The following is a 9787-nucleotide window of genomic DNA, read 5'->3' on the forward strand; positions in this document are numbered from 1 at the left end:
CAGGAGAAGTGTTAAGAGCAAGTCTTAATGTGCAAATAGTTTTTACTCGTTTGTTGAAAGCCTCTGGCACCGAAGCTAATGAACTTCAGAGCTGCAGGAGAAGTCTGGCTGCCCGGAGACATTTCTTAGCACAGCTCCAAACTTCGTTCTGTCCAACTGCTCCCCTCTATGCACAGCGTCGGACACAGATGCGTCTCAAAAGAGATGATACTCGGGTTGTTTTACAAGGAAACGAAGGAATTCCTTCAACAGCCAGCGGCCTCACACTGCAGGGGGCTGCTCGGTCTCCCCGCCCCACCGCTCCAGCATCTCCGAGCTGGGCGGGCTGTCCTGCTGCCTGCACGGCCACTGCCTCCCGAAGGCTGAGGGAAACGAAGCTCCTGGTCCTTCCTTCCTTCGTTCCCTCTGGGAGCGTTTTGGCTGGTTGACAGGATTAGTGGAAAGGTGGCACGGGCTGTGCTTGGCTTAGGACGTGAGGATGTGAATGAGCCCAGAAGTGGCAGGAGACTGGAGGGGAAAGCGAGGCGATGCTGAGCCCCTCCCTGCCTGCCCAGCGGGCCCGGCCACTCGCCCCCTGCCTTCTCACAGCCGTTTTGGAGGGACCTCTCCTCGCTGCTGCCTTGCAAGGAGCGGGATGGGTGGGCACGTCCGTGTGTCCGTGTGTCCATGTGCAGGGGTGTCTGCAGGAGGCCCAGAGCCACAGGGTCTGGAGACGATGCCTGTTGGGTGCAGACAGGACTCCAAAACCACAAGGAAGGGCTGCTGGATGCAACGTAGAGGTTTTCAGCCAGCTTGCTACAAAGACCACTTGCAACAGACAGTCACTGGATAGGAATTCCTCAGTAGAGTTAAGAATTAATTGCATTATAACCCTCTTGACTTTGCTTTTTCTATTTTTTTCCCCATTTTCTGGTTTCATTCACCCTGGGCCTATTAGATTCGAGTGCTTTAAAAATAAGAGCTCCTTGAGAGGTGTGTTGAAGCTCTCACGCCCCTTACACTGTTAATCTACGTGTGCTCATGGTGCTGCCGCACTCTGCAGCATGAGATCTGCCAAGCAAATCTTCCCCCCTCACCCACTAGATGTGAGTGCAGCACTAGCACATGCCGGCTGCCTTGTAAGTTCAGATGGTCTTACCAAACGCCTGTAAAACAGAGAGGAACTGCTGCCACTTCTGCTTCCTTTGTGTCTTGGTGCTAATTTATTTCTGTTTCTGTAGGGCTGGACTAAAGCAGTCTGTTCGTTCTCACAACAGCCACACAAAAAGGCCAGTTTTTGCCTAGGACTAAAGGAAGGGATTTTTTTCCAGACATCTTTCCTTCTTTGTTGTAGGCTGAAAAACTGAAGTTTGCCACAATTGCACGGACATCAAAGATGTTTTAACATGAATGCACGCGCAGAAGGATGGCTGTGGCTGGGCCAAGAAGCACTTTCCACATGATTTAAACCTCAGGCACGGTGAGGCAGGTTCTCACCTGGGAAGTGTCAGTGCAGTGCCGTGAAATCAGCACACCCAGTCACAACCCAACGGGTGCGAGGCTGGAAATGTGGCTCCCATGTGATGAGCACCCACTTGTGTACAGGTGAGGTGGAGAGCAAGTTAGGATGGAGGCCTGGTTTGCACCACGCTGGACATGCATTTACCCTTCCCAAGGGCCCAGCGGTGTCTCACAGTATGCAGGAACAGACATCCTTTATTTATTTGTCTATTTTTAAAACCAGATGCAGTCCATCAGCACGGGGCCCTGGGCACTGCTGTGCCCTGCTGGTGGGGATCCAGCCCAGCATCGCCCCTGCCCCAACAAGCTGGTGCCATCTAGCAGGGTAACGGGATTCATTTATTTCCCGGTGACCACCCTGAAGCTCCTGGGGCCATTTCCATGGTGGGGAACGTTTACCAGCTCATAAGCTGTATCTGAGAGCTTTTCTAGATTAGCCAGTGAACTTCCCTGGAGTCTGTGAGACATAATTCCAGGTTTGCATCCCGAGGATTTCCTCTGTGGGGCTCCATGCTCATTGCCAAGTGAGCGTGTCCCTACAGCCAGAGGTGAGCAGTGTGGGCTGGCGGGCACTGCCGGTGTCACCCCGTGGGTTCATTGCCTGCACGAACCCCAGCACGTTTCTGGACGGTGTGAGGACAGGGCAGCTGCTGTCTCTGGAAGTGCAGGCTCTGTGGGATGGCCATAGCGAACACCGAGGTCTGCAGCAGCTCTGCGCTGTGGCTCGGTGTGTGGGGACCCGTGTTTGCCATTTTCTGCTTACATCCCCTGCGAGAGAAAGGGAGAGAATCACGCAGAAGGCAAATTTTCTTTACGGAATTAAAAATAAACGCCAGCCCCCTGCTCAGCTGTTCTCTGCCATCCACGCCCACGCAGCGGGAGCATCTCCGGTGGCTCTGCTGCTGATGGATGGGTGACTTTTCCCGGGGACGCCGGCCTGCGTGGAGGTGGCCACCAGCTGCTCGGGGCAGGGCTGGTGCAGTGGGACGTGGGGTTTGAAGCACGGGAGGGAGAAGCACCAGGGACCACTGGAAGCAGGGATGAGGCTGGTCTGGACCACCTCCAATGGGCAGAGTAACACTGGAGTGCCCTCAGATTGCATCCCTATTTCTACCTGCTTATTAACATGAGCCTCGCGTTAGGAGCCTAATTAGCGTAAGTTGTGGGCCAGGGCGCTTGAGGCAGGAGCTGCAGTGGAAGCCAGCTCTGCAAGGGCCGGAGGAGGTAAATGAGTATAATCTTGATGTGACCTACTTCAATTTGCACCTTCCTCACATTTGCGCAGCTCTCCTCCAAACCCGTGGTGTGGCAGGAACAAGAGTTAAGGATCCGGCTGCAAATTATGTCTGCTGATGAGTAAAGCTCACAGGACTTGTAACACGGAGAAATCAGGGGAAGGTTGCACTTCATTAATTCAGGTGCCTTTGGGATAAGCAATATCCTCCTCCCGGGTTTCTGGGCAACATCCAGACTGCAGCCCCAGCCACTGTGCTGTGCACAGGGCTCCTTCCCCAGATCTTCCAAAAACCTGATGGAAACTGGGGCACTGGTGGATACACAGCAGGTTTGACACTATACATCTCCTGGGTTTGCTGAAGGACCAGTGTTGTTCACTGTTCAAAACAGAAGACAGATGAAGCTGTGGCATTTTTGGGGTCCTTCCAGGAGAGTCCTTGGGATCTGCCAGCAGAACTTATCCTATTCCTAGAAGTGGCAAGAGGAAGCAGCTCAGTCAATCACTTTTTGTGGTCAAAGCTCCAGAAGTGAATCGTAAAATATTTGCCAGGTGCACCATCAAGTAGGAGCTACAGGTATCAGGTACCACAGCTGTGGCTGCTGTGTTGCCATCATTTGTTTAGCACATCCATTCTCCTTGTATTGCTCCGTGGGCAGGAGAAAACACGGCTCATGCCCCTATGGTCAAACTCTTCCCTCCTCTACCCCCACAAACCACGGCGACCGTGCCAGCATTTTCCTTTGTCTGGTACTGTCCCTGCACCAAACCTGGTCTTTAGATCTATGAGAGAGGCTTCCTGGAGAACTGCTTGGGTTTAACCACCCGCTGCTGGGCCTGACTTGAAACCTCCTGGGTGCAGTTTTGGTCCTAGGTCATACTGGCAGTCAGAGTGGATGGCCAATCTCTAGCTTCAAAATGTACCAGCTGCTGATGAATGACTTCTATAAATTGAAATGGCTCACGGTGATGGTGATTTCAAGGCTGCTGCAGCTGGGCTGTCAGCAAACATCTGATGGCTCCCAGCTGCAGGTCACTTCTTGGGGGCACCAGGTCTTGCCCTGGTGCCAAGACCATGCCTCTTTCTCCAGTTACCTGCTGCACATCTCGATTCGTTAGCTCAGGAAGTGCTCGGGAAGCTTGCTTTTAAGATTTATGGATTTCAACACCAGGAAGCCCACCTACTGATCTTTCCACACACCAAGCGTGTATCACAGTGTTAGGAACAGATCTTCTTGATCTCTGTGCTTCCCCATGTATTAGCCCAGCAGCTTTGGCATCTCCCGTGTTCTGGTTTGCTCCTTTGGTGCTGGAGCTGGGAGGGGAGCAGGCAATTTCCTTTGCAGGTGACTCGTTATCTATTGCTATTTCAAGCAGTCACTTCCATCTAAGGGAAAAAGCTCCAAATTCTCCTATCTTTTGGAAGGCGAAGATATTAGTATGCTGTAGAGGGAGAAAAAATGTATATAAGTGTTATTAACAAGACTAGAACACTGCACTTAATATATATCTGGATTCTCAGATGGTTGCTATTACAATTTTGGTGTGCCTTCGTTTCCTCTAAAGCATTCTTTTTCTGAACTATGTTTTCCCTATCTCTGCTCTTTTTTCCTTCCCAGTCCCACTTCCTCCTCCTAATATTGCTACACGGTAAGACAAGCACTAGAAGGACACCATGGCCACGTGCAATCATTCTGGTGGCTTTCTGATTTTTGCAAGAGTGTATTTACTGTGGTAAGTTGGAAAGGGTCTCAGGTAAGTGGCAGTTGCTGACCACCAGAGGAGTCTCTCTGACAGTGAGGTACTGGCTACCTCAGCTGGTCATTTCTTTGATGTCTACGCGCTGGGAACCAGACAGTTTACTCCTCCTTTTAGGGTCATCCTCATTATCATTTACATAGTTCAGGCCATGTGAAAGTAAACCAAAGCAAATCCAAGATCTACCCTTCCTTTCATGGTAGGTTTAAAGGTAGCAAAGCCACTGTAACTCAAAGTGAAAACTCAATTTAGTTGTTAATAAGTAGCATCCATTTTTTAGAATTCAATACCTGTATTTGATTAAATTTTGAAGAACTGTGTGTACTGGATAACAAGATGGAATTGCATTAACAATCCATAATTTAATTTCTCATCAGACTTCAAATAAATTTTCTACTCATGTGAAACAAATTTCAAAGTTGTTATGGTTCATCTTCCAAATGTTCCCTCTTTTTGAGGTTAATGTAGAAACATATTGCACAAATCATGGGATAAGGCAACTATGAAGTAATTCCCCTTAGTGTCTTTCTTGAAGAGCCACAGAAGCTTTACTTATTTGTGAAAGAACATGTAGCAAAAGGAAAATCTTTTACTTAAGCTGATCAAAAATGTTTATTTACATTCTTCCTTCCACCTGAGATGTTTCTGAAATATCTCACTAACAGACAAAAAAAAAAAAACCAAAAAAATAAGGATATTTTTAAGTAAAACTGTGTTAGTTGAAATGTAAGCTCTTGGGTAAAATGTGGTGAAGATAGCCTGGTTCTTTAGAATTGCCCCAAAATACAGTTCAGCTGTTTAGTGTTGGTCTGAACACGAGTTTCCAGCAGGAGATTCAGAGAGGTGCAGTCAGAAGTGTTGTTCAAACTGGAGCACAACTTCATAGGATTAAATCTGATTTACCCTATTTTTTTTTGTAAAGTTTTTGTTGGGTCTGTAACAACCCTGCTGGATAAGGACATGGTATTGCTAATACTGCCTTGACCAAAACTAATAATGCTGTGGTTGTATTAAATTAAAACTATTCTCTGTCATTTACTACCCAAGAAAAAAACAGTTTTTGTTTTCAGCAATCTTCTGAGGTGCAAACAGGCAAAAGGAAAGGTAAATAGCCTAGACTAGAACAATAGGCTGTGAAAGGGAGAGAAAATTACACCTTGTACTTTGAAGAAAATAACATGATAGAAAAGAAAAATAGAGAAAAATGAAACAATTTTGAACACAGTTGTACGATTATCACTGCAACTTGCTAATAAAATAGTTGATGGCTTAGTCTCAAGGCAATGTCCAAGCCCATGAAGCCTATAATTGGAATCTGTGGGCTGATGGAGATCTATTTCGGTCTCTAAGTGTGAACTGCTCTTGTTGTATGGAGAAGAGAAGATTACATGAGAAATCCTGACAAGAGGACTCAGTAAGATTATTCTATTTGGCTCTAAATAACCGAGGCGATACCTGTTACTTTGGTAATAAATGTCACCACCATGAAGATGCTATAAACTTCAATGGAGTTGTGAGTCACTGAACATTAATTTTTCGTTAAGAGTAGTTTCATGCCTCCTAAAAAAAATTATACAATGAGTCAAAGAAATTATACAATGAGTGAAGGGACACGGAGCAGCCTGGACCTGAACCCTACGCTCTCCCACCCCTGGTGTGGGGCTGCATCCACAGCGTCTGCTGGAACAGCGCTGACACCAAAGCCGTGCTTGGGGCTTGCTTGCCTTGCTCCTCCTCGCCCAGACAACTTGCACAAGCTCAGGAGTGTGCCCTGGCACACCTTGGTTTCCAACCCAGCTGTAGCCTGCAGGCCTGAAAGGCAGCAAACCGGAGCAAGGTGAAGGTCAAAGAACGACCAAGTCTATTTGAGGAAAACCAAGGCCCAACTCATGCAAGTATTGCATCGATGGTGTTTTCAGCTTCAGTTTTGTATGTTGTTTAAGGCATTTATGCTGACCCCTCTCCCAGGTCTCCCCATCCCCACTGGGCTCATCCTGTGCTGACCCCAGGCTCCGCGGAGGGTCACATCCCATCTTCTTGGTAGGGATGCACAGCATTGCTGCCTACTGATTGCCAAAAAAAAAAGGGGTTGGCCTCCTTTGACAGACTTGAGGAATATTATGCTATAGAATATGTGAATAAAGACTGCTTCTCCTTGTTTTGTTTTACTCTGGAGAGCAATCTATTTCCAGCGCATTACAATATTCTTCTACATATGGACACATCCTATAAATATCTTCCTGCAAGTATTTTCTACAGTACAAATACAACAGCGCAGTCCTCGAGTCCCACTGGTGTGCTGGCAAATTTGTGACCAGCAGAGGCTTGGTTTTAATGCAGTTCACATGCAGCATGGAGAAATACAGCAGCATAAGGCGAATAACGATGAACAGGGTTGTCTTTCTTGTAATTGGGCAGAAAGGGCAGAAAAATGACTACTGTGAGGCATGGAAAAATAGGACCTCTAGGGGCTTTGAGATCACCCCAGTCCTTCCTTTGGAGCAAGGCAGGCGGGACGAAGCACTCTTTTGTCGTTCCTGGTGGGATAATCGGTGTTCGCCACAGGACAACCCAGCCTCCAGCGCTGGATCCCGCCGTCTCCCCAGGAGGTTAAGTCCGGTGCCTCATTAGCCTTGCAGTGAGCTGGTCTAGCACAAGCCTTCCTTCATACAATTTTAAAATCCCTTTGCTTTCTACTCACAGGGAGCGTAAAAAACACATTAAGAAGTTAGCCCATTAAAGCTGTGTCTTCTGTGTTTGAAGAATATTTTGAATTATCTAGCCAGCGTCGGCACTTCTGCCTTTCCCCACAGGTTGCGGGGTCGAGACCCTTCCTGGAGCCAGAGAGGAAAGCCCTGCTGGCTCAGCAGCCCTTCCCAGCCCCCTGACCACTGCCTGTCAGGGTTTGGTACATGACAAGCTGTCAGTCCTAGGAATAAATGCCAAATCCTCCACTGCTCGAGCAGCAGTGCCCATCGGAGGGTGCCCATGAAGCTCTGTGCTCTGGCAGGTGAGACCCGAGCTCAATCTGCCACTGCCAGGGTAGCCACAGCACAGGAGAGAAGGATGTTGAAAAATGTTGAAAAAGGCAAAAAAAAAATCAACGGGAAGAGAGAAAAAAAATCTGGAAAGCAAACCTCCCAGAACAAGTTTCACTGTGTAATTGCAAGTGTCCTAAGAGAGCTCCTTGGGCTGGTTTTCTTCAAAATCCGTGATATGCTGGGGAGGGAATGCAGCTTCCAGTGCCCTCTGTTAAGGTCCTATTTTGGGGTTTTAGACTAAGTTTTGAAAGAAATTAGCACCCTGCTGCTATAGGCTGCGCAAGCACCACTAACTCTTTCCTCCTGGAGCTACTCATCCATTGGCTCCTCACCAACAGAACCAAACAGGTATTTTTTTTGAAAACACATAATTTCAGGTATTTTTCTGGAAGGATTTCTGAAGGATTCCCCTCAAAGGCCTGCATTAGTACTTGTCTCTGCAGCTAATCACTTCTTTTAGTTTACGAATGCATATTTTCTGACAATAAGCTATACATGATCCCAGCTCCGTGCACTGAAATAGGCTGTTTTAATTACCATCTTTGCAATTTTTCTTAGTACAGGCTTCAGACATTCAATTTACAAAACTTGTTATTATGGGACCATCCTGTTTCTTATTGTTTATTTTCAGGTAACTAGATTTTCAGAGAGGCTCAACTTACCTTGTTCCTGGGTGTTTAAAACCCCACTGACTCTTAGATCTTGTTTAAGAGTTATGAAACGGCTGAGAAAGGTTTACGTAATTTCTGTAATGCCAAATCATTTCCTTGTCCATGCCCAAAGTTTTCACACAAGATAAACTCCTGCGCCTGGTGTGGCCCCAAAGTACAGCCTAGAAGGTCAAAACTTCACAAAGCCGAGTGTGACTGGTAAACAAGAACAAGAACACTTACGTAACCTTCACTTGTCTGCTGCCACTTTCACCAAAACGCCTCCAGACCGCACGGTTCTGACTTGATTCCCACTGACATCCCTGCAGATAGCCCCACTGCGTTCAGCCGGAGCTGCAAGAGATCGCCACATTGTTTTCCCTTTCCTCCTCTTTCTCTTCACCCAGTTTCTCCTGCAGAGCAAAGGCGGCGGTGACGATTGCCATCACGCCGCGGTGACAGCTCAGGGAGCTGCTCTAGGAGGCGATGCAGCCAGAAGCATTTTGCCAGCAGCTTCTGGAGAGGTCTCTGATGGAAACCACCACGTGGCGGTGCTCCGTGGGGTGTGCCCCCCACAGCCACCTTGTTTTGTCACCTCTGGGGACACCACTGGAAATGACATTCACTCTAACATGTGCATCCTACTGGATTTAATTAGAAACGCTCGGCTTTAATTAAGTGATTGTTTTGCAGTCCCTGTAGTTCTACTTTGATAAGACTTTGTAATGTAGGTCCTAAACGAAGTTGCAGAAGTAGGTTACTGCGTGTCATAGCTCCTGGGCAATGACTGAAGACGACACAATGTGAGATGCAGCCTCTGGGAGTGCGAGGCAGCTCTGTGCTTTGCGTGAAGTACTTACCTCACGCTTTCCAGGATTCCCTCTGTTACTATTTCTGCGTAGCCACAAAATAATGATGATGCTCATCTTTTTCTCTCAGCACCCTCCTCCAAGGACTTTATCAGGGTATGACATGAGTGCAGTGGGGACAGGGGTAAAGGGCATCATGGGCTGCACAATGCAGGACATGCAGGACTCTTCTGCATCCTTTGCCTCAGAAACACAGGAGGAAAGCCAGGGGAGGACAGGGGAGAGAACTCCAGCCATACGCTGTAGGCTTCTTCTCTGTCATCCAAGCAGCCAGGGATCGGGTTAGGAAAGCTAAAGCCCCGTTAGAATTAAATTTGGCCAGGGATGTTAAGGGCTACAAGAAAGGCTTATATAGGTACATCAGCAGTGAAAGGAAGACTAGGGAAATTGTGGGTCCTCTCCAGAAGGAAATGGAAGATCTGGTCACCTGGGATATGGAGAAGGCTGAGGTACTTGATGACTTTTTAGCCTCAGTCTTCACCTGCAAGTGCTCCAGCCACATAGACCAAGTCCCAGAAGGCAAAGGCAGGGAAAAAGAAGAACCCCCCACTATAGCAGATCAAGTTCGAGACCAGTTAAGGAACCTGAGGGTGCACAAGCCCGTGGGATCTGATGAGATGCGTCCCAGGACCTGATGAGATGTGGGTCCTGAGGGAACTGGAGGATGAAGTTGTTAAACCACTGTCCGCTGTATCTGAGAAGTCGTGGCAGTCTGGTGAAGTTCCCACTGACTGG

This window comes from Anser anser, assembly GCF_964211835.1.
Source record: "Anser anser genome assembly, chromosome: 2".
Taxonomy (NCBI): domain Eukaryota; kingdom Metazoa; phylum Chordata; class Aves; order Anseriformes; family Anatidae; genus Anser; species Anser anser.